Consider the following 20,810-nt stretch of genomic DNA (forward strand, 5'->3'; position numbering starts at 1 on the left):
AGCATTGGCCAATCAGAGGTGTTCAGATGAGTCATCGCTGAAATGCCTGTGCTTCCTTCACTCGCTCACTGACTGAATACCTCTTTCTGGCGAATTCTCTCGTCAGAAACAACAAAGTGCAGATGTGTGTACGAATCTTTAATTAAGATATTGATTTCACAGTGTTAACAGTTTCAGTGATTTTAATGGGAGTTTCTGAGAGTGATTGAAATCTAGACTGTCAGTGAAAATGATCTTTAATAATGAAAATGTTATTTGCTCTCTTTCTGAACAATGAAAGATTAGTAGCAATATTTATATCACATTAACTTTCAATGTTAAATTCACATTTAATATAAAGTCAGTCGTATTAAAAATGTTATGGCATGACACCTATATCTGTTACTTAAGTAAACAGACAAGGTTTTATAATAAATTACATAAATTGGAGTAAAGGCTGATGAAATATATACATTTATACACGCACACATACATTACATACATTTTATCTATATATCTAAATAAAAATAGGCTCAGTATATATGACTCAAAGTAACTAGTAACTAACTACTTGAGTAGATTTTTTATCCGATACTCTTTTACTCTTACTCAAGTAACTATTCAAGACTAGTACTTTTACTTGAGTAAATATTTCTAGAAGTACTTTTACTTGAGTACAGTTTTTGGGTACTCTACCCACCTCTGAATATTACTGCAACTCCTAAAATAGAGCACAGTTAAATTATTTAATTTATAACATAATCTATTTATATCTAATCTATATCTAAACAATCTTGTCTTTTATCTTTTAAACAGTACAGATTGGTATATCTTCTTAGTTGTGACTGTGCAAATGTAATGTTCTACAATATGAACTTCACAAAAGAATAAAGCCCCTATTAGGGCGGTATTGTTTCTCATGTGGACCGCTGCGAAAATAAATTTACATACCACCTCAGTGATAAACTCATGGATTCGGATGGCGATTATTATTGTTGTTGTTAATTTTCATACAGTATTTATCAATGAATGACAACACAGTTTTGACTGTTATATGTGTGCATAAACAAGTGTGAAATACCTAATTACGTTGCTTTTTCCTATCACTTATACTGGACACTTATGCATTTAAATTCTGACTGTTGACATTGAAAATGATGCATATGTTTTTTCGAGGGTATCGGTAAATCAATTGTAAATCAATCAAATGTTTTGACGGTGACTGCTTGCATAACCTATTTTAATCCTATTCGGTAATTGTCTTTAATGTATTTGCCACCATTTGATCCATAGGAAATTTATCTAACGTTATTATTTAGTTTTAAGGAGTTAAAATGGCTCTTAACCCTTTGACTGACATGTTGTATCACATTATTTTGTTAGTTAAAGTTTTGGGCGGTTTTTTGTTGGAGTGGGCGGGTTTTTGTGAGCTTTTGGGCTGGAAATCGTCCATCCAATCTGGCAACACTGGTTATTGGTCAGCTCGTGCTGCGGAGGCGGGATCTTATGGTTATGGTTATCGTTTTGTTGACATGTCGAGTGTTTTCGGTATTATATTTCGTTTTTTAGACTAATGCTAATTGCTGTTATTGGGATATTTTTCAGCAGCTAGCTAAATTTGGTTATGTAACGTTATGTGGCATGCAATGTATAACATAACTGTGATGAAGAAGGCAGGGAATTGACGAGGAGGGGGGACAAACTGCCATTGTTAAGCAGTGTATTCATGGGTTCATTGCAAGTGCAACTGATTTTGATATTTTGAGCATTGTTTGTTGATTAGCTGAATACTTTTGTGGATACTTACCTGTTGTGTTTGATTGTAACGTTACCTGTTGAGGAGAAAAAAGTGAGAAATGATGACATTGTTTGCATACCTGTTGAAGAACTATGAAAGAAAAGTGTATATTATTTTAATGTTTAAAAGCAATAAATTGTTACATTATACCATCAGAGAAAAAGCTTTGTGAGGGCGTTTTTTTTCTCCCCATTTCTGATTTTTTTTTTTTTTTTTTAAATGTAGGATTATTTTTTTTCCCAGCCAAACGCTGCAAGCCGGAAATCCGGCACAGCATTCATCGTTTTTTATTGTTTATAAACAAACCACATCCATCCCCCAGACTTTTGAAAAGCTTGCTACGCCCCTGGCTCAGATGTTATGTCCCCTTACCACACCCATGAACTGGACTGAATGCTGAACTGTGGCTCGGCTCCTTAGTGCTAACTAGAATGAGTTGATGCAAGCCGCCATCTTGTAGTCCCATATACACAAGGGAATGGCTTGGCATGCAAAATCCACTCATCAGTGCTCATTGGCAGTTGAATTCTACCCTAATGTTTCTTTTACCTATTCTCTTACCTATTGTGCTCCCAAGGGGAATGAGGGTTATATAAGTAACAAGACGATCTGTGCTGCTTGAGCAGTGAATGGTAGCAGACTTGCATTTTATGAATCACCACGGACCGCAGTTTCAGCTAAAAATCTTCTTTACTCTTCTTTAATCTCACTTAGTCACCTACATCTTGGATGGCCTGAAGGTGAGTAAATTAACAGCAAATTTTAATTTTGGGGTTAACTATCCCTTTAAAGGATTTGTTCACTTCCAATATAAAAATTTCCTCATAATTTACTCACCCCCGTGTCATCCAAGATGTTCATGTCTTTCTGTCTTCAGAAGAAATTAAGGTTTGTGAGGAAAACATTCCAAACATTCCATTTCTCCATATAATGGACTCAAATGGTGGCCAGTGGGCTGAAGGTCAAAACTGCAATTTCAAAGCAGCTTCAAAGTACAGGTCTACATGGAGGACCCGAGGTCCCGGGATCTGTACTGATTTGGGGCTATATTTTAAATGGTCAGCCGAGTCCGGGTCAGGTCCCAATCTATTACTTCTGGTCCTGGGTCAGTTTAACACTGTGTATTACCCGAGTCGATCGGACTCTGAGAACACTCGGCTGTTAACAGAGTCAGTCAGCACTGTGCGTGTGTGTTTTGTAACTTTCAACTTTATTAGGATTACAACAAAATTAGGATTAGAAAAGTGTGAGTCAGTATTTGAAATTAGAGCTGAAACAACGAATCGATTTAATCGATAAAAATCGATTATTAAAATAGTTGTCAACTAATTTAGTCATCGATTCGTTGCTAAATAACTTTTATTTGCCGTAAGCGGCTCATTTCGTGCATATTTCAAATCTGCGGTGATCAAAGTGTGGCAGTAATGAGCCACCGGAGGTTTTACTCAGCCAGTACAGCAGGAGAAGTAGCGAATAGCCAATAGCTGGCCTCGTTTTATGTCACGTGCTTCCCGAACAGCGTCTCTGCAGCATTTAGCGGGATGTGGGAGACTGGGGGTGCTTCTCAATATCCCTCCTCGTCTCCTCTCTCCTCCGTCCTCTATCCTATGACCCGGAAACCGATCGAGCTCAGCCATCTTGAAGGACATCTCAATTCTCTAATTGCACCGCGAGGAGTCGAGGATCGAGGAGTTAGGAGGCTTCCAGAGGAGTCATGAGCGAGGATACACAGGTGCATCCTATGCGGAAGAGTTTTATCGACTAAAACGTGACGCACGTATAAATTCTCCTCCCCCTTCACATCGGTCACAATAATTTTGATTTCTACTTTTGCAGTTTATATAAACCACACACCTCACATATTTCAACAGGGTATCTTTCTTTATTATTATTTATTATGAATTTCTTAAATAAACAAATTTCGACAACACGAGGGCAGATCCTCTGAGCGCTGCTGATGACGCAACGAAGTGACGCTCGAGTGATCAAGGATTCCAATGTGTAAAAAAAAGCTTTCATTCGATCCCTCCGTCCTCGCGTCTTTTCCTTGCAGCCTTCCCTCGCATCCTACAGGGGGCGGAGCTGAGACGCGAGGAAAGGAAGCGAGGAGAGGAAACGAGGATGCACAAATAAGAATTGAGAAGCCCCCTGGGAGTACTTTACTTTGAGCCTTCAAAAAAGAAGAGTAACCTGTAAACTCTGCACTACTGAACTGTTTAAGGGGACGTTCACATATTGCGTCTTTTGCGCGCTCAAGTTCGTTATTTCCAACACCGCACCGCATCGAGTTAAAAACATCTCAACTTTTGAGAATGCAGCAACCGCACCGCGGGTCATGTGACAAGAACTAACCAATCAGCTTCATCCTTTCCCGTAACAACGTTAAAAGCTCAGTCAAGATGAAAGGAACAGCTGATCATAGTTGTATATGGATTTCCATTTTGAAATAAATTTAGTAGCAGAGCTACTGCAAGCGATTTTTTGAGCTGCAAATCCATTTATCCTTTGCTGAAATTTCCGCGTCTTCAAGGAGAGAACACGTCATGGTTGCTTAGCAAAGGCAGACGCCTCAGGGGCGCTTCTGCGCGAGCGCTTTGGAAAGGAGGAGAAAGCGGCGCGCCTAGCGTTTTCCACGCGTTTTTAGGCACGATATGTGAACGGCCCCTAAGACTTTTATTTGTGCAGATTCTCCAGTACAATGTTGTTTGCAAATGTTTAGTCGTAAAAGCTGATAACATTGCTTTAAACATTTAAAGCTTTACAAACATGTTCTATGATCAGTTTGTCGTTTACCAGTTCAAAATTCAGTCGTGCAGCCTAATTATGACTGAATGAGAGAGGTAAATGTTTAAAGATATTTGAAATGCACTTTTTTTCTAAGTATTCACTGCTCTTTTTCACACAGCAGGTTTTTTGTGTGTGACTGTCCAATTTTTTTTTCTGGACAACCTTCTGATGGATTTTACTTTAAATTGTGAGTTCCATTAAGGTTTCATGCCACTGGCACTTTATTCGAAGGATTGTTTACAATTTCACAGCAAAAGCTATAAAGCTGTTTCCCAGTAAATAATAAAATACAATGCACTGCAATTTTATTCTGTTTTATCCTTATTCTTCGTGAAAATATGTTCTGAAAGATTCCTTAATAAGCTTCGTTCGGGATGTTAAACTACTTTAGGAGCTCTAAGGACTGCCATGGTGAAAACATTATTTTAAATCTCCTTGTGAAATTTGCTAGAGTATGGGTCAGTGTTCTGATTGCAGAAGAGTTCGACAAAGGATTACTAACACAATAAAACAACAAAGGTATATTTTTGATGAGGATATGACAGTGCAAAATGGTTAAAATCTCTTAAAAATCTATGCTGAAGGATAAAGACCATTTATTAATAATTTACTTGGGGGAAAAAATGGAAAAAACTAAAATATAAGTACATAAACCGATTAATCGTAAAAATAATCGACAGATTAATCGATTATCAAAATAATCGTTAGTTGCAGCCCTATTTGAAATAAGGAGAAAAAAAAACACAATGCAATGATTTTACCTTTGACAATTAGCTTTTTTTGTTTAGAAGGCGAGACTTATTCCACCATACCACACTTTGCTGTTTCTCCAATTTTTATAATAATATTATGAATGAACTGTTTTGTTGTTATATCTGAAATTTTTGCAACTGAAAAGTTTCATTTGTCATCCGTCACCGTGAAAGCAAGTGAACTTTTTAAGCTGGAATAATGAGTGGATTAAGCATTTCAGTTGGCAAGAGAGAAATAACATGGATGGAACTTTTTGGCAAGGAGGATTGTATGCATCATAGTCAGGTACAAGACAATATGTAAGACAAAAAGTTAATAGCAATTTGTTCTGGAATATGTGCCGATCAGGTCCAGTCGGGTCTGTGTCTTCCCAGCCTGGTTCTGGTCCAGCTTTCAAACAAATTGGTGGTCCATGTCGGTTACGGGTAGTACATTAATGGGTCTCTTCGGGTTCAAAATTTTGGACCTGTGTAGACCTCTACTTCAAAGGGCTCTACACAATCCCAGCTGAGGAATAGAGATCCTATCTAGTGAAATTATGTACTTTTTAACCATAAATGCTCCGCATATTATCATAATAAAGTATATCTATATGAAATGCTAATCGACATAGCCTTTATCACTGCTTCGAATACAATGAAATATTGTGTGCCTTTAAGTATTCTGTTAAGAAGCCACATTATCTCACAGAAGGATTTATTTTAAACACTCGACTGACGTTATGAAGTGAATTTGGAGTTTAAACATGTTATTAAATTTGGTATTTTCACATGCTCTCAGATGGAGCAACATTTACTACACAGAGCCATAGTTCACTGAGAAGACACTCAAACAGTGCATTATCGCGAATGATTCCGTCAGTTTCATAAACCTACAATTATATCGTCTGCGATTATAAATGCGATTTAGCATAGCTTGTCAGAGAACTTCGGCTCTGTGAAGTAAATGCTGTTCCACCTGAAAGCAGGTGATGGAGATTTACTGCTAATCACAGAACCGGCTTTACTGACTAAGTGCGCATGACAATCACGATTAATCACGTTCGATTAATCATGCAGCCCTAGTCCCCATTGAAGCCATTATGGAGAAAAATCATGCAATGTTTTTTTCAAAAACCTTCATTTTTTTTGCGACTGAAGAAAGAAAGACATGAACATCTAGGATGAGATGGTGTGAGTAAATTATCAGGAAATTCTGGAAGTGAACCAATCCTATAAGTGTCTCTTATTGCCAGATGTTTTACAGTTGTTATAATTATTTACATGTATTCAATGTTTAAATCATGTTTCCTTTTTTTTATTAGTTTTTTTTTGGCCCATCTCAAGCACTGGATTTTGTCTTCCTAAACGGTCTGCCTGAAGTCTCTTTGGCAAGCTACATCTTTTGTAGCTACATGTGCTTAAATTTTAAATTGTTGATCTGTTGTTTTAGTTTCTTTTTTCCTACAAAGGACATGATTTAGATTTCCTGAAAATGTATCTGCTGCACCACTAGGACATTCAAAGTTACCTGCTCAAAACGGTTTGAATTAACTGATTACTTTGACTGTTTTCTAGATGGTATACTTAATTTGCAGAAACCAACACTAAAACATGGTCATATAGGGTAGATTAACAAAAATGATACCTAATAAGATTACTAATATATATATACCGCTTCCATTTGGAAGCTCAAGAACTCTGAATGATGGGCCATTTGTCTTTGTAATGTTTAGATGTCTTTTGTGCTATCTGTTGTGATTTATCTTTTTGTAATGCCATTTCAAACTTGAAATTTGCTCAAATTGCTTTTGAGGTCATTTGTGTATATATAAAAACTAATTTTATACTCTGCATTATAGTAACTACCTTTTAAAATACAACTTCTCTTGTTCTCACAATGACGTTTCATACTTGTATATTTTAACTTATCTGTGCTCTGTCATAGTTAAGACATGCACTTTTAAGAAATAATTATGTACACTTGTTTATTGCCTCAACCATGGTGCCTTGCGCAATAACTTTTAGTTGCCCACTGTGTGGCACTATAAGTGTCAAGATCACCAAGAGTGCAGTTTATCTGGTTTCAGTTTGCAGCCTGTACTGCCACACATTTCACTCTGGTGTAAAATTGTAATTTTTAAATAAAGTGCATTATATATCTGATCTTGTAGTGTTCTTATTTTTTTATCTAATATAAAAAAATTTGATATTTGAATTCCCATTTTTGTATGTATATGTATTGGTATTTCTAATAAAAAAAATACATACTATGCAGCCTGTATTAGAATGGTCAGTCCCTTCATAACTCATAACCCTTGACAGTGATTTAGCAGATTCAGCCAATCACAAGGCGAATCATCTCTTGGGTGCATCTGTCATGAGCTTCAAATCTCTTTTTGATGTCTTTTCAAAACTGACCCCCCTATCTGTCACTAGTGTCAGTTCAAGGTTAAAAAACATTATTTTCCACATACTGTACATTATTGTTGCTCCTCTATGCCCCACCTTTCTGAAACACCTAAATTGTTACAAAACTCATCTTTCTTAAAGGGAGGTGTATGCTGATTGACCAGCTATTCAGTGCGTTTATAGAAATAGCCTTTGTGCACAGTCGACATTGTAGGCTACTCTCCCAAGGAAACCGCCCTCCATAAAATGTGCTGCACTCGAATATTTGGGTTGAACTGTTCTGGTACAGTGTTGTAAATACAACTTAACCACTGATTTCTAACTGTGTCCTCTTTTAGAAGGCCAGACAAAGTAGTTTCGCTTACACAACGAAACACACAGCGTCTCCACCCATGTCGACGGCAGCAGTACAGAATAAAGAATATCTCTTAGGGTTTGAGAGTTTAGTCTTTGCAACTTTATGGATCTTATCTATGCATCAACAGCTTGTAACACTCCAAAGAGAAAGGAAAACTTGAAAATGCATCATATGACCCCTTTAAAATTTTTGCTCATTTATTATGTCGGTGGAACAGAGACGGATCTACGAATACGAGAAAGAAATGAAGAAAGAAAAGCAATGCAGAAAGATAAGGCGAAAGAAAGGGGACCTTACTGGAACAAGCTCACACCAAGCCCAGCAACAGCAGAGAGCCTCGTAACTTTCCAAAGACTTGTGGCTTTTAACTCCTGAATTGTGTAGTAACTTACACCAAAAACTAGATAATTCACAATGTCCACATATGTTCGTGGAAGTATGGTCCAGGTCTCTGTGCCATTACGCTGCAGGGAGCTCGTATGGGTCAATATTTTGGATGCCTGAGAGCTTCTCCAAATACCACTGTTTTGCGCTTGGTGTAACCTAAAAAAACTGTATTCCATTGTTCCTATGTATTCCATATGTATCGTGTGAGGTACTGGAGCAGTTTTTAACGCAGCAGTAACTTCCAGGCATGGTAAAACAGTGCAGAATTGCAAAAACCTCTTCTATTACCGAGTTAACAACACACGTAAACAATCCTGTTTCGCCGCCGGTGTCCTGCCAACATGGCGGAGACTGTGATATCGAGGGGAGGGGCTCTGTAAGATACAGTAAGATACAGTCGGCATCTAGTCATAGCTGGGGGCGTGGCGAAGGCGGAGTCGGCGTGGGGGAAAACACTGCGAACATCGTGTGTATTTGAATGACAAAAATGCACATATTGGGCGCTCATTCCCAGAGACACGTAGAACAATTGTAGTCTCTTTTAACTTTAATATTCATATACACTAGTCCATATTGATATTTGATTCAATTTAGAGCCCTAATGTAGATGTATTCATTCAAAAATAGCCATATTCCGTGACGTTCTGCTTTATACAGCAAGTTCTATTTTTGACTGGATTCCGCGATTCAATCGTTTCGCAAACACAGACAGGGTTAATTTATGAATGAAAGTGTAAAAATGCTGACACAAAACTAAGTTGTTACTAAGTTGTTACGTGTCCACACGCTTTTTTAATTGGGTTTATGTTCGACACTAGGCTAACGTTACATAGTTTTGCTTCAGGTAGAATGATAAGGCTAATTATATATGCATGCCACTTTCTGAAACAACCTTACACAGTTTTGATAACGTTAATAATGAACACGATGTTAATATAGCCTGCCTGTGATGAATGCCAACTGCACACATACACATGCTTAGTCTTGGGATTCCACAACTTCCCTTGATCATCCTCACAACTTATTGCTTTAGCCATTTTGTCATCCTTTCCGGCTCTGTATGTTTATTAGGAAGGATGTAGAACTTCAATTCATAATTTGTTAGTTTATTGGAGGTACATAAAACGACACAGCAACTCTTCGGCGTGATTGTCCCGTGTATTTCAATTGGCGCCAATGCAATGTTTTCCCCCACGGGCTAAATTGACATCACGTGACGGGGCGTTCCCGGGGGCGTTCCCAGACCAACCGTCTGTATCTATGCCGACAACTCCTCACTGCCGTGTATCGCATCGGCTGTTCAACGGTCTTGATGCGAATCAGGTTTTCAACTTTTTTTTTTTTTTAAATGGAAGTTGTTTATTATAAAAATACCACCAGATTATGGTCAAGATGCGAGTTTATCCGAATAGCCTACTTTATATTGATTTTAAAATATTAAAAGTTGTTATTTTAAGATTACAAGACGAATCGTCTCTACTTAAACACTTCTTGTCAAAAATATATATTTAGATTAATTTTAAATACCAAGATAACAAAATCAAACATAACTAGTTCGTTGTCAGTCGGCGTTGAATCACTTTTGTGCATCAGGGTTAAGCCGTCACATAAATGAAAGTGAAAGAACAACCCAACCAAGGAAAAACTAAATATACACCAGCTTTTGACTAAAATAATCTGTCGGGTCATTGAAAGGTTACTGTGTGTCCCCCGTAAACCCCGGGATGAATGACGGAACAGAGGAAGAGATAGTCCCCGTTGTGATGGAGTCCTCGTCGTACTCCCAGGTAGTTTTCAACGATGTTCCTCCATCATATCCGCCAAACATCGCAGTTATGTGCCGTTACAATCTCACCGGTGCTCTGGAGCCCAGCCCGAGGGACTGGATCGGTATCTGTAAAGTGTGTAAGAAATAACAGCAACTTGTACACTTTATTTACTGTATTGTGTTGCTTTCAAAGAAGTTAAATTAAATCTGTGAAATGCCTCAGGTTGGTTTGAGTTCAACACAGAAGTATTATACCTACGTGTGGGTGGAACCTTGCCTGGAACATGTCGGACCTGAACCACTAGTGCAACAGGTGGTTTTCAAAGGTAGAATTCAATCTGTTTTCCAATCATTGCACATTTTAGATTTCTCATGTATCTATAACATCTTTCCAGTATTTTGCTTCATATCCTATATTGTGCCAGAGGAACCCGAAGAGCGAGACTGAGGCTTACAAACACTGTCACTGTGACACACCGGCGGCGCCAGGGGGACGCCCCCATTTGACCCCCCCACCCTCTTCCTGATTAAAATATATATATATATATTTCCGGGATAAAGATTAAAAAAATATTTCTCTTCAAACTACACAGAACAATAATAATTATTTCGACATTTATTCGTACACTGAACCATTTCTGTCAGACGCGTCCGATTCGAGAACCGAGGAGCTGATGATACTGCGCATGCGTGATTCAGTGTGAAGCAGACTGACACACAGAGCGTCTGAACCGAACTGATTCTTTTGGTGATTGATTCTGAACTGATTCTGTGCTAATGTTATAAGCGCGGGTAAACCGAACACTCTAAAAAATGCTGGGTTGTTTTTTCAACCCAAATGCTGGGTTAAAGCCGTTGGATAGGATTTTGGGATGTTTTAACCCAAGTTTGGGTTGAAAATTGGTCTCCATTGTAACCCAGCAGGGCTGGCTTGAGAACGCGAACGTGAAGGAGAGCACGCACGTCACGTCAAGATCGTACGTCCCCAGTGCGAGCAGCCGCCATTTTCTCATCGTGAAAGAAGCTAGAAGCGCGTGAAAGACCCATAGACAGTAAAAGAAATGGACACAGCGAGCCCATTGGAACTCAATTGAGACAAGTGAAGCCCATTATTAGCGTTTTTTAGCACTTCCGTTTCTGACGCACAGACTCAAACTAAGCTTGATGACGTCAGCAACCTGTCTGACAGATTTAAATCTTCTAGTAGTTGTGCGTGAAAACTGCCATCGTTAATCTTGCAGAGATGGCGAGCTAGGGAGTTCTTTGGCGTGAGTGAGCAGGAGTAAGTATTCTGATTAATTATTTTGTATAGTATTTTAAAATGTAACGCCAGTACGCCATCTTAAGTTAATTGCCTGCGAGCTTCTCCTCCTGTCTGTACGGTAATGCGACAGAGAGTCGAGTGGTTATGACGCAATCGTTAGCCTATTTTTACAAAAACTGTTTCTATGGGACCATAATGTAACATAGAAGGTAATGGAGCCCTTTATACATTGTCGTGTAGCTTTAGAAATAAATAATGGACAAACGGAGTCTTTAAACGCCTCAGATGTAAAGTTATTCGCTGGAGTCAATGGGAATGCTAACGCAAGTGAAGTTCTGCTACAAGATGGCGGCACGTGGCCGATTTCAACTTCCGGTCGACTTCCTTGCCGCCTGGAAAGACTATGGTTCAAATATTCAAAATGTAAAGTTATCGTTTATTGTTTACCCAGTTGTATGAAAGGCGGAAACAAAGGAGCTTAATGTTATATTTAAAAGAAAAAAAAACGGTCGCGGTTTTCGCCTCAGACACGGAGGTCTTAACGGCATCATTTAACGTTACTGAACGGAAGAGGTAATTTTAATATAACGTCCGTGGATGTATTTTGTCATATTTATATAAGATTTTACATTATCTGTACTTTTTGAGGCGTTAATAGACGGTTATGGTCACGGTTACGCTTCTGTTAATTTGTCTTTTTTCGCGGTTAAACTGAATGTATGTTAGTCTCCTAAAGGAAACGGCATTGTATAGTAAAGACTAGCATTATTATTTTGAGGCTGTTGAAGTGGTAACTGTTAAAAGTATGTTTTACATGTAATATTTCAGACTTTTCAAACTTGTGTCTTCACTGTGTCTGCACCGAGAGTTAAAGACACAGAAGCTGTTTGTGTGAGAGTGACTGACTGTCTGAGGAGGAGGATGTGTTCTCAGCTTCTTCTGAAGAGAGGGACAGACGGTTTAAGGAGAGTAAACTTCAGAATAACATCCGAGTTATATTTATTTTTACTAAGACTAAAATAATGTTTGTTTTGTAGATGTTGAAATCCAGAGACAAGATAACTTCATTCTTTTGAGACTGATGTGATTTTTCTTTTAGAAAATTAATGTTTCTGTTGTGCCCTGCCTGTTTACTTCACATTTTGATGCAACAACAGTGTGATTATATGTTCATATTTAATTGAAACCATTGATGTCCCTCTTTGCAGAACTCAAACTAACTTTGGAGTTAAGGACACAGAACTCTGCTTGTGTGAGGAGGTGGTTTTCTCAGCTTCTTCTGAAGAGAGGGAAAGATAGTTTAAGGCAAGTAAACTTCATCATTTCATGTTATCAGATGTTGTTGTTTTTACTAAGAGTAAAATAATGTTTGTTTTTTGTTTTTGTAGATGTTAAAAGCCAGAGACATGGGAGAGCATCATTCTTTTGAGATTTTATGTAAGTTATATTTAGAAAATAAATGTTTCTGTTGTCTCCTGTCAGTTTACTACACATTTTGATGCAACAACAGTGTGATTACTTGCTCATTTCATTAAAACCATTGATGTCTGTGTTTTTCATTGCAGGACTCAAACCAACTTTGGAGTTGTCTAATTTGGAGAGTCATCATTCTTGGTCTTCCCTCTTAAAGGTAAAGTTCACACAAAAAAGAATTTACTTGCCCTCATGCCATTCCAAACCTATAAGACTTGAATATATTGAAATTAATATATTTTTCATTTTCTCATAATTTTTAGTCTAGATAATCAGTATTTTCAAGCCTCATAAATATAGAGTTATTGTAGAAGTAATTCATTCTGATATTTATATATGAATAAATCTTAAATTATATAATAGCAAACATGTATGTACAAAATAAAATACTGGTTTCCAAGAATAGCAATGGAGCAATTAGCAATAGCAATTCCAAAAATGAGCAGAGTTTGTGAGTCTGGAACAACATGTGGAGAGTAAATTAAGATTTTTTTTTTTGGTGAACTAACCATTTGAAGAGCAGCCATCTACGTACATGAACATTTGTGAGGTATGTGAATTTCATGTCTGTTTTAATGTTTCAGTAAAGAAGTTTTCTGAAAGCAATATTTATTCAAACAATATTACATGCCCTCACACTAGTGCTGCCATTATAGCCTTCTGGAGCGCTGTGGTAGACCGAGACATCCACACAAGGTGTTGAAATTATAAAACAGATTATTTACCTATCCTTACGAATGTGAATACACCTCTATCTGAAAATGGATAGTTTAATTAAATGTTTTATTTTTTCAAATGTGTCTCTCTTTCTAGGCCACTGATGAAGAGCAGGCAGTGACTGGGATGAATGCTGGTCAAAGAAGAGAACGTCCTTTCCTCTAAACTGATGCAGCAGTGGTTTTAAAGGAGGACACTGCCCTGGATGATGTAGAAGATGTCACATGTGCTGATGGGGCTTCTTCATGACTACATCAATTATGCTAAAGAGATCATGAAAATTGGCCGTGATGCATGATCTGTATTCATGGACTATGAAACAAACTGTAAGTGTATAATTTGTAAAAACAATGTTAAATGCTTTTTCTGTGTTGTTTAGTAGAAGAGTTTACACTCTTGTCAGTCATACACATACTCACATTCTTTCACACACACACACACACACACACACACACACACACACACACACACACACACACACACGTCTGTTAAATGTTATAATATCAGGGTTGATGTTGTGATTTATTTGTGTACTGTCATGCCAGAATAGTTGGTAAAGAACCTAACTAATAGTACATTTATTGTATAAGTGTTTTCGTATATTTTTATACAATATATAAAATTGAACAAAGTCAAATTTGATCTTAAGTTATATTCAACAAATGTTCAATGCTTTATTTAGTGAAGTGACATTCAGCCAAGTATGGTGACCCATACTCAGAATTTGTGCTCTGCATTTAACCAATCCGAAATGCACACACACAGAGCAGTGAACACACACACACACACTGTGAACACACACCCGGAGCAGTGGGCAGCCATTTATGCTGCGGCGCCCGGGGAGCAGTTGGGGGTTCGATGCCTTGCTCAAGGGCACCTAAGTCGTGGTATTTATGAACTGTAGCTGTTAATGGCATCCTTTTCTGCATTTCTTACATGTTACTTTTGTACTTTTCTCTTGTTTTTAATAAATATTTTCCTTTTGATAATTATTATTTGTGTGTAAAAGTGATATTTAAAATGAACAATATTTGTAGGTTTAATGCCTATCTCAATTTGGGTTCATTTTAACGTAGCAATGCAGTGTTTCCCCCCACATCCTCTCACAATTCGTGGCGGCACTCCACGAGTTCATTTTCTGCCAGCAGGAGGCGCTAAGCAGGAGAGGTAGGCTTCGACGGTAACGGCTGCAAAGCGGCGCTGAGCTCGCAAACGCTGCCTCATCAAGCATTACATGCGATATGAATTTGAACATTTTCTAAATACAGTAGTTTTCCTTCTGAAATGCAGTGATAAAAAACACTGCTCTGGTTTTTGAAACCCTGAAATGTAGTCATTTTAAACCATAAAAAAAAGCAACCCAGCAGGCTGGGTTAAACATGATAACCCAACTGGTTGGGTTAAAATAACCCAGCGTTGGGTTCGTCCCTTTTTGACCCAACGCTGGGTTGCCAAAATAACCCAAATTGGGTTGTTTTCAACCCAGCAGTTTTTAGAGTGAATGCTAGAATGAAGGGCAGTCGTCGCCAATGACATTACATCGAGCGCAAAAGACCACTTACAACAGCAAGACCACTTTAGCCTGTAAACTGAATAATATCTCTCTGGAAATAAATGTAAAAATATCAATGTCAATAAAAAAATGCATAATACCTGACATCAAAGTGAAGTGTGAAGGATATGGATAACAAATGTAGCCTGTCATTTGTTCAAGGTGTTCAATTTTAGACAACTACAACAGTAATAATAATATTAATCACTATATTCCAGTGTATCAGTTTTTTAATGTTTCGTATCAATATTTAAGGTGGACTTCTTGATTAGGTGCAAGAGTAGTAGTGATGGTTAAAATAATAGATTAATGCTGAAATAGTAAATTGAGCCTTTTTCCTAGATGGACAGAGAATGGAAAGTAATAGATCAAATGAGGAGATGGAGAAAGAGGAAGAAAAAGAGGAAAATGTAGAGGCACAAGTGACAGAAAGAGAGCAGGGAACAGCAAGCCAGGAGACAGAGGCTGGTGAGAAAGAGGAAAATGTAGAGGCACAAGTGTTTTCTGTAGTTTTTACTATAACCGCTGTTCTTAATTATTCTGTAGAACAGAGAAGAAAAAGCCACAAGGTTGGGACAATTTAAGACATTTCAGTTTCTAATCCCAGAGCTATTATTATTTTAAACTTAAAATTGTCTTCTCTATTGTTTCTTTTTCAAAACTGCATCAAAGCATTTGCTGCTGTATCAATACATAATCATCCATATCTATACGCGAATCAGCAAGGAATGCATCACAATATATCGCTGTATTGATATTTTGAACAGCGCCATTTAAAGCCTTGTTCCATGTGCCCCTTTTATACTTTAAGCACCTGCCCCTCCAAAGGTCTCTGCACAGCCCTGTTCAGAGGGACTGTCAGCCATGTTAAAAAAGTTAACCGCTTAAGTCATTTGTGGATTAATGCTTATTGGAGATGCAAACAGTTTCAAACAATTCAGTTCGATTTGGTGAACTGGTTCAAGAAGATCCGGTTACATCGAATGATTCTTTCACGAACCGTATATCACAAACTGCAGTGTTTTGAAATCTCACACAACAGATGCGGAACAGAAGACAATGCTGAGTAAAGTCGTGATTTTTGCTATTTTTGGACCAAAATGTATTTTCGATGCAGTAATATGCAGTTATTAGCCGTGTCCACTGTATTTTTTTCTGTTGGTTTTCATGAGACCCCCCTTGAAATGACCAGGACCCCCCATTGCCCCCCCAATCAAAATTGTCTGGAGCCGCCACTGCTGTGACATGCAACTGATGAGTCCCTCTCAGTTATCATGTTATGACTGTGGTAGTTGTGAACCTGGTGTATATATTGTGCACCAGTGCTGTGGATGTGACGTGCTGCTATTTTAAGGAAGGCTGAATCACTAACTTAAGTGGTCTAAATCTACTCATCACGTTACTTAGGGGTCCTAAATCAAGAGACATTGTGATGTGTCAAGTGTCTGAAGAATTTGATTCGCTTCCCTGTACCATTTCGTGGCAGTTAAATATGTGTGGGAGCCACTGTGAGGATTACTGGAAAATGGCAGGGTATATTTTTCACATCAAAATATATTACAAAAAAATTTATTGGTCTTGAGTGAGAGCAGACTTTAAACTTTGGCCCATAGTAAACCAGATAAACATTAAAAAAAATTTTAAAATTCTGTATTATTTTATCTAAATGCATTTAAATAAAACTAAACTAAATTTACACTCAGAATACACAAAACATAAACTAATAAATTCTTGCAATAGTACCCAAAAACTAAATTTGTATTAAATACACACTAAGAAAGTTTTTTCACCAAGAAATCTGACTATATTTTAACTGATTGAATATCGCTTGCTCTACAGCTAGGCATATTTTAACCATGTTCATACTTGAAATTATTTTTTGAGTACAAAAATCTCCTGTTTTTTCTTACCCATTTCATTTATGTACAGTATGACTGACAAAAATATGCATCACATAAAGTTTATTAGTTTGTTAAAACTGTAATTTTATATGCAATTCAAATATAAAATTCTTAAATTTAGGCCCAAATATTTTTTTATTTAGTATAAAGTCATTTTAAATGCTATACAAGTGAATTTAGGCATCACAAAGTAAAATTACTATGGAAAAAGGATATTGATTTTGAAACTTGCTAAAAAAAAAAATTTAAACATTAAATTCTTGAATTTAACAGTCAAATATACAATTTCAGTTGATGCAGGTAAAAAATGGTAAAAAAAAACTAAACTATTGCGTCCCTATACCAGTCTCAGCTACCAGTCCCACTAGTAATTGAAAATATTATTATAAAATAATATTATAACAATGATTAACTTAATTAAAATACCTAAAATCTCAGCATCTATTGTTTTTATAGAAAAACATATAGTGTGTTGTGGTCAACACTCCCAGTTTCTGTTTGTATTTGTATAATATTGTATTATATATATATATATATAAATTCTGCTAGCTATACTAAAAATATAATATTAATACTAACTGGCCAAAAAAATCATTTAACGCATGTCCTTTGTGAGTAGGAGCAGGCAGAAAAGATGGAGAAGGAGAAAGAAGACTTTGTGAAAGAGATCGAGTCTTTAAAATAGCAAATATGATCCTGAAAACTGAGTTGGATGAAAGACTGCATGAGATCCGCCATCTCAGAGTTAATAACACATTTAATGCATTGTTCTTGTACTGACCAACATTGAAAAACATTACTGGTGAATAAAATGATTGTAAATGTGCCTTTATACTAAACTGCAGAGCTCCATAGATGATTTGAAGTCAAAGGATACACCAGAATCACCACTGCCAGATGTACAGGGTATTAATTCCACCGAAGAGGTAAAGAAACAACCAGTGGAACCACTGACATAGGTGAATATTTTAGCGTCAGTATGTCTATAATTTAATCTGTATAACTGAGAATTGTACAAGATGTGGCTTTAATCAAACAAAATTATTCACAGTCACTGACATGTCTGCATAAAAAGTACGAGAGAGCTGTTCTAAAGAGAGAAAGGAAAGAGTTACAGAAACAGCTTGAACTCAAGGATCAAGAAGTTCTTGGGTGAGTGTCCTCATTATGGAAATATCTGTCAACATATGTTTTATGTGCAAAAAGTTGATGGAAATTGTAATCTGTTTTTCTCCAGACTAAATACCTTGCTGAAAGAAGCAGAGCAAAATAACAGCAAAGTGCAGGACCAGGTCAAGTTGCTCCAGGTTTGCAAATGTGTTCTTACTCTTAATTAAGGAAAAAACATTTACTTTTATAGTGCCTAGAAATAAAGACGCTTCATAATTCATTACGATACAAATACCAAGACAAAAGTATGAGTGAGAATTGAAAAGAAAAGTCACCAGAACCAAATGAATGCAAAAAAAGGCAGGAGAAATGAGTTGTGGCGGAGGATGTAAACATTTCTGAGCTGGTCTGGGAGCTTCAGCTTCACATTTATTCTGTTTTAAGTGGATGTGCAAAGCAGTAGGAAAGACTATGAGAAACTGTACACTGAAATCCAGGGGCTCAGGATGAAGAAGGATCTTGAGGAACAGAGGAGTGAAAACAAAGCATTACAAGCATCCTTTTCAGAGAATGAAGCCCAACTGAAAGAAGAAAACAGTAAAGTGAGGCTTGTCACTGAGGCTTATCTATCTCTTTGTGACTCGGGTACAGATTCATTCCCTGCTCACTCAACTGACAGAGGCCAGAGGACTGCTTCGCAGTGAGGTGCAGAATTGCAGAGAAGCCTGCAAACGTGCAGAAAAAGCAGAGCAGGAATTAAAGGAAGTGAACAGGAAGCTGGAGGAGATGACCTTGAAACAGGCAGAGGATGAGAAAACCAAGCAAATCCAGGTATTTTCAATATAGTCTTATGGTTTATGGTAATCTTTTACATTCTATTTATAACTTTAGTCTGCTTTTGTAAGTACGTTTAGATACAATATTTGGATCCTGATTCCATGGAACTTTGTCATTACAGGCACAACTTCAGCAAGCACAAGACAAAATTTATGAAATGGCAGAGACATCAAGATTAGACCGAGAGAAGCTTGTGGAAAAGAATGAGGTGATCTGTTTGGTTATGACACATTAAACATCACTGAACCATCACAGTCTTCAGTGTCATATGATCCTTCAGAAATCATTCTAATATGGTTAATTGGTGCTCAAGAAACATTATTATAATCAACGTTGAGAGATGAAAGCAACGATTAAGCCAAAAAAAACCTTACTGACACCAAACTTTTGAACAGGAGTGTGTTTTAGAAAATTAATACCAAAAATGTTGTGGAATTCAGGGGCCAGTCAATTGTTTTTTAATCATTATTATTTCATTATTTTCATATCTTCAGGAACTGAAGGCAGAAGTAAATAAGCTTCGTAAGGCAGTGATCTGCAGTGTCTGATCAACTATCCAACCCTCAAAACCCACCGGCCTCTCTGGAGCAGACATACTCACCTGACTCTCATTTCTATGAGAGCATTGATAGCTTCATAGGTTGAGCCAATAAGAGTAATCAAAAAAGGAAACTGTAACATTTACTTAAATGTGCTGTATGTAGGTTTTTGACTCAACTAAAGCATAAAAACACCATAAAATGTTTGCAGATATTTAAGAAACATGCTAAATTTAAATACCGTTTTTTCTGAAAAACTGAAAAACAATGCTACAGTCAGTTATTCTCCTTTGAAAATGTGCGTTCCGGGCCGGAATGTCATTCACTGCCAGCCATTTCACTGCCCCATCAGTTCCTGATGGTGTCTTCAATCTGGAAACCTGTGTGTGCATCAAGTCTGAAGAGGAGGGACTGGGTGAAAAAAATCCCTCTCCAATATTTTGAATTTGGATTGCAATACCTAGTTCAACCACTCGGTGTCAAACCTACATACAGCACATTTAAAAGACAAAAATGCAAGTATTTCTATAAAATGGGTGTATTAAACTCATAACATATTTCTTTTCTACATTATAGCAAATCCTGCAGGAACAGAGACACAGGTAATGACTTTTTTAATGAATACAATATTTTAAAGAATGAGCTTTTCAGAGGTCAAAATGATTCAACCGTATTAATTTCCTAATCTGTAAATGAAGGTGTGCCAGCACTGTCGGGAGGGCTTTCCTGGCATCAGTGAGGATGAACTGACAGAACACGAGCGATCTCACAAAGTGTGTCCACTCTGCACTCTGATCTGTGACGATATGGGACAGCAAGAGTTTGAAAATCACGTTTACAGTCATGAGGATTAGTCAATTCTGTTTTCTATATCTGATATGCTATAAAGTGTGATGGCACTTTTTAAAGTAGGATTTTCTAGATATACGTCCCTTCTCTTTCATTATTAGGCGTTATCTATCTAAAATAGGGAAATAAAAGTGCTTTTTTAAATAATGTAATTGGAACTGGAGGAAAATATCCAATTAAATAATACAATAATTAATTGTAGATATAATACATATGAAGGATAAATTACACTTTCACAGAAATTATTATTATTATTTTTTATTATTATTTATCCAAACCTTTTTCAAATGGTTAATCAGGTATTGAAATAATAAACATATTGTGAAAAATGTGACTAAATAGATGCTC

At 37.1% G+C, this 20,810-nt stretch overlaps 2 long non-coding RNA genes and 1 pseudogene across 2 annotated transcripts; all 3 read left to right on the top strand.

Annotated features, from left to right (window-relative positions):
• Positions 1-9,728: 9,728 nt before the first annotated feature.
• On the top strand, positions 9,729-10,625 carry LOC132121053 (uncharacterized). Its single transcript, XR_009426221.1, has 3 exons — positions 9,729-9,775; positions 10,148-10,353; positions 10,444-10,625. It is a non-coding gene; the product is annotated as an uncharacterized LOC132121053 (long non-coding RNA).
• A 2,224-nt stretch (positions 10,626-12,849) lies between these two features.
• LOC132121052 (uncharacterized) lies at positions 12,850-14,025 on the top strand. Its single transcript, XR_009426220.1, has 3 exons — positions 12,850-12,921; positions 13,050-13,114; positions 13,771-14,025. It is a non-coding gene; the product is annotated as an uncharacterized LOC132121052 (long non-coding RNA).
• A 3,396-nt stretch (positions 14,026-17,421) lies between these two features.
• On the top strand, positions 17,422-20,762 carry LOC132120972 (immunoglobulin G-binding protein H-like; annotated as a pseudogene).
• Positions 20,763-20,810: the final 48 nt, after the last annotated feature.

The sequence above is a fragment of the Carassius carassius genome, chromosome 39 (assembly GCF_963082965.1).
Source record: "Carassius carassius chromosome 39, fCarCar2.1, whole genome shotgun sequence".
Taxonomy (NCBI): domain Eukaryota; kingdom Metazoa; phylum Chordata; class Actinopteri; order Cypriniformes; family Cyprinidae; genus Carassius; species Carassius carassius.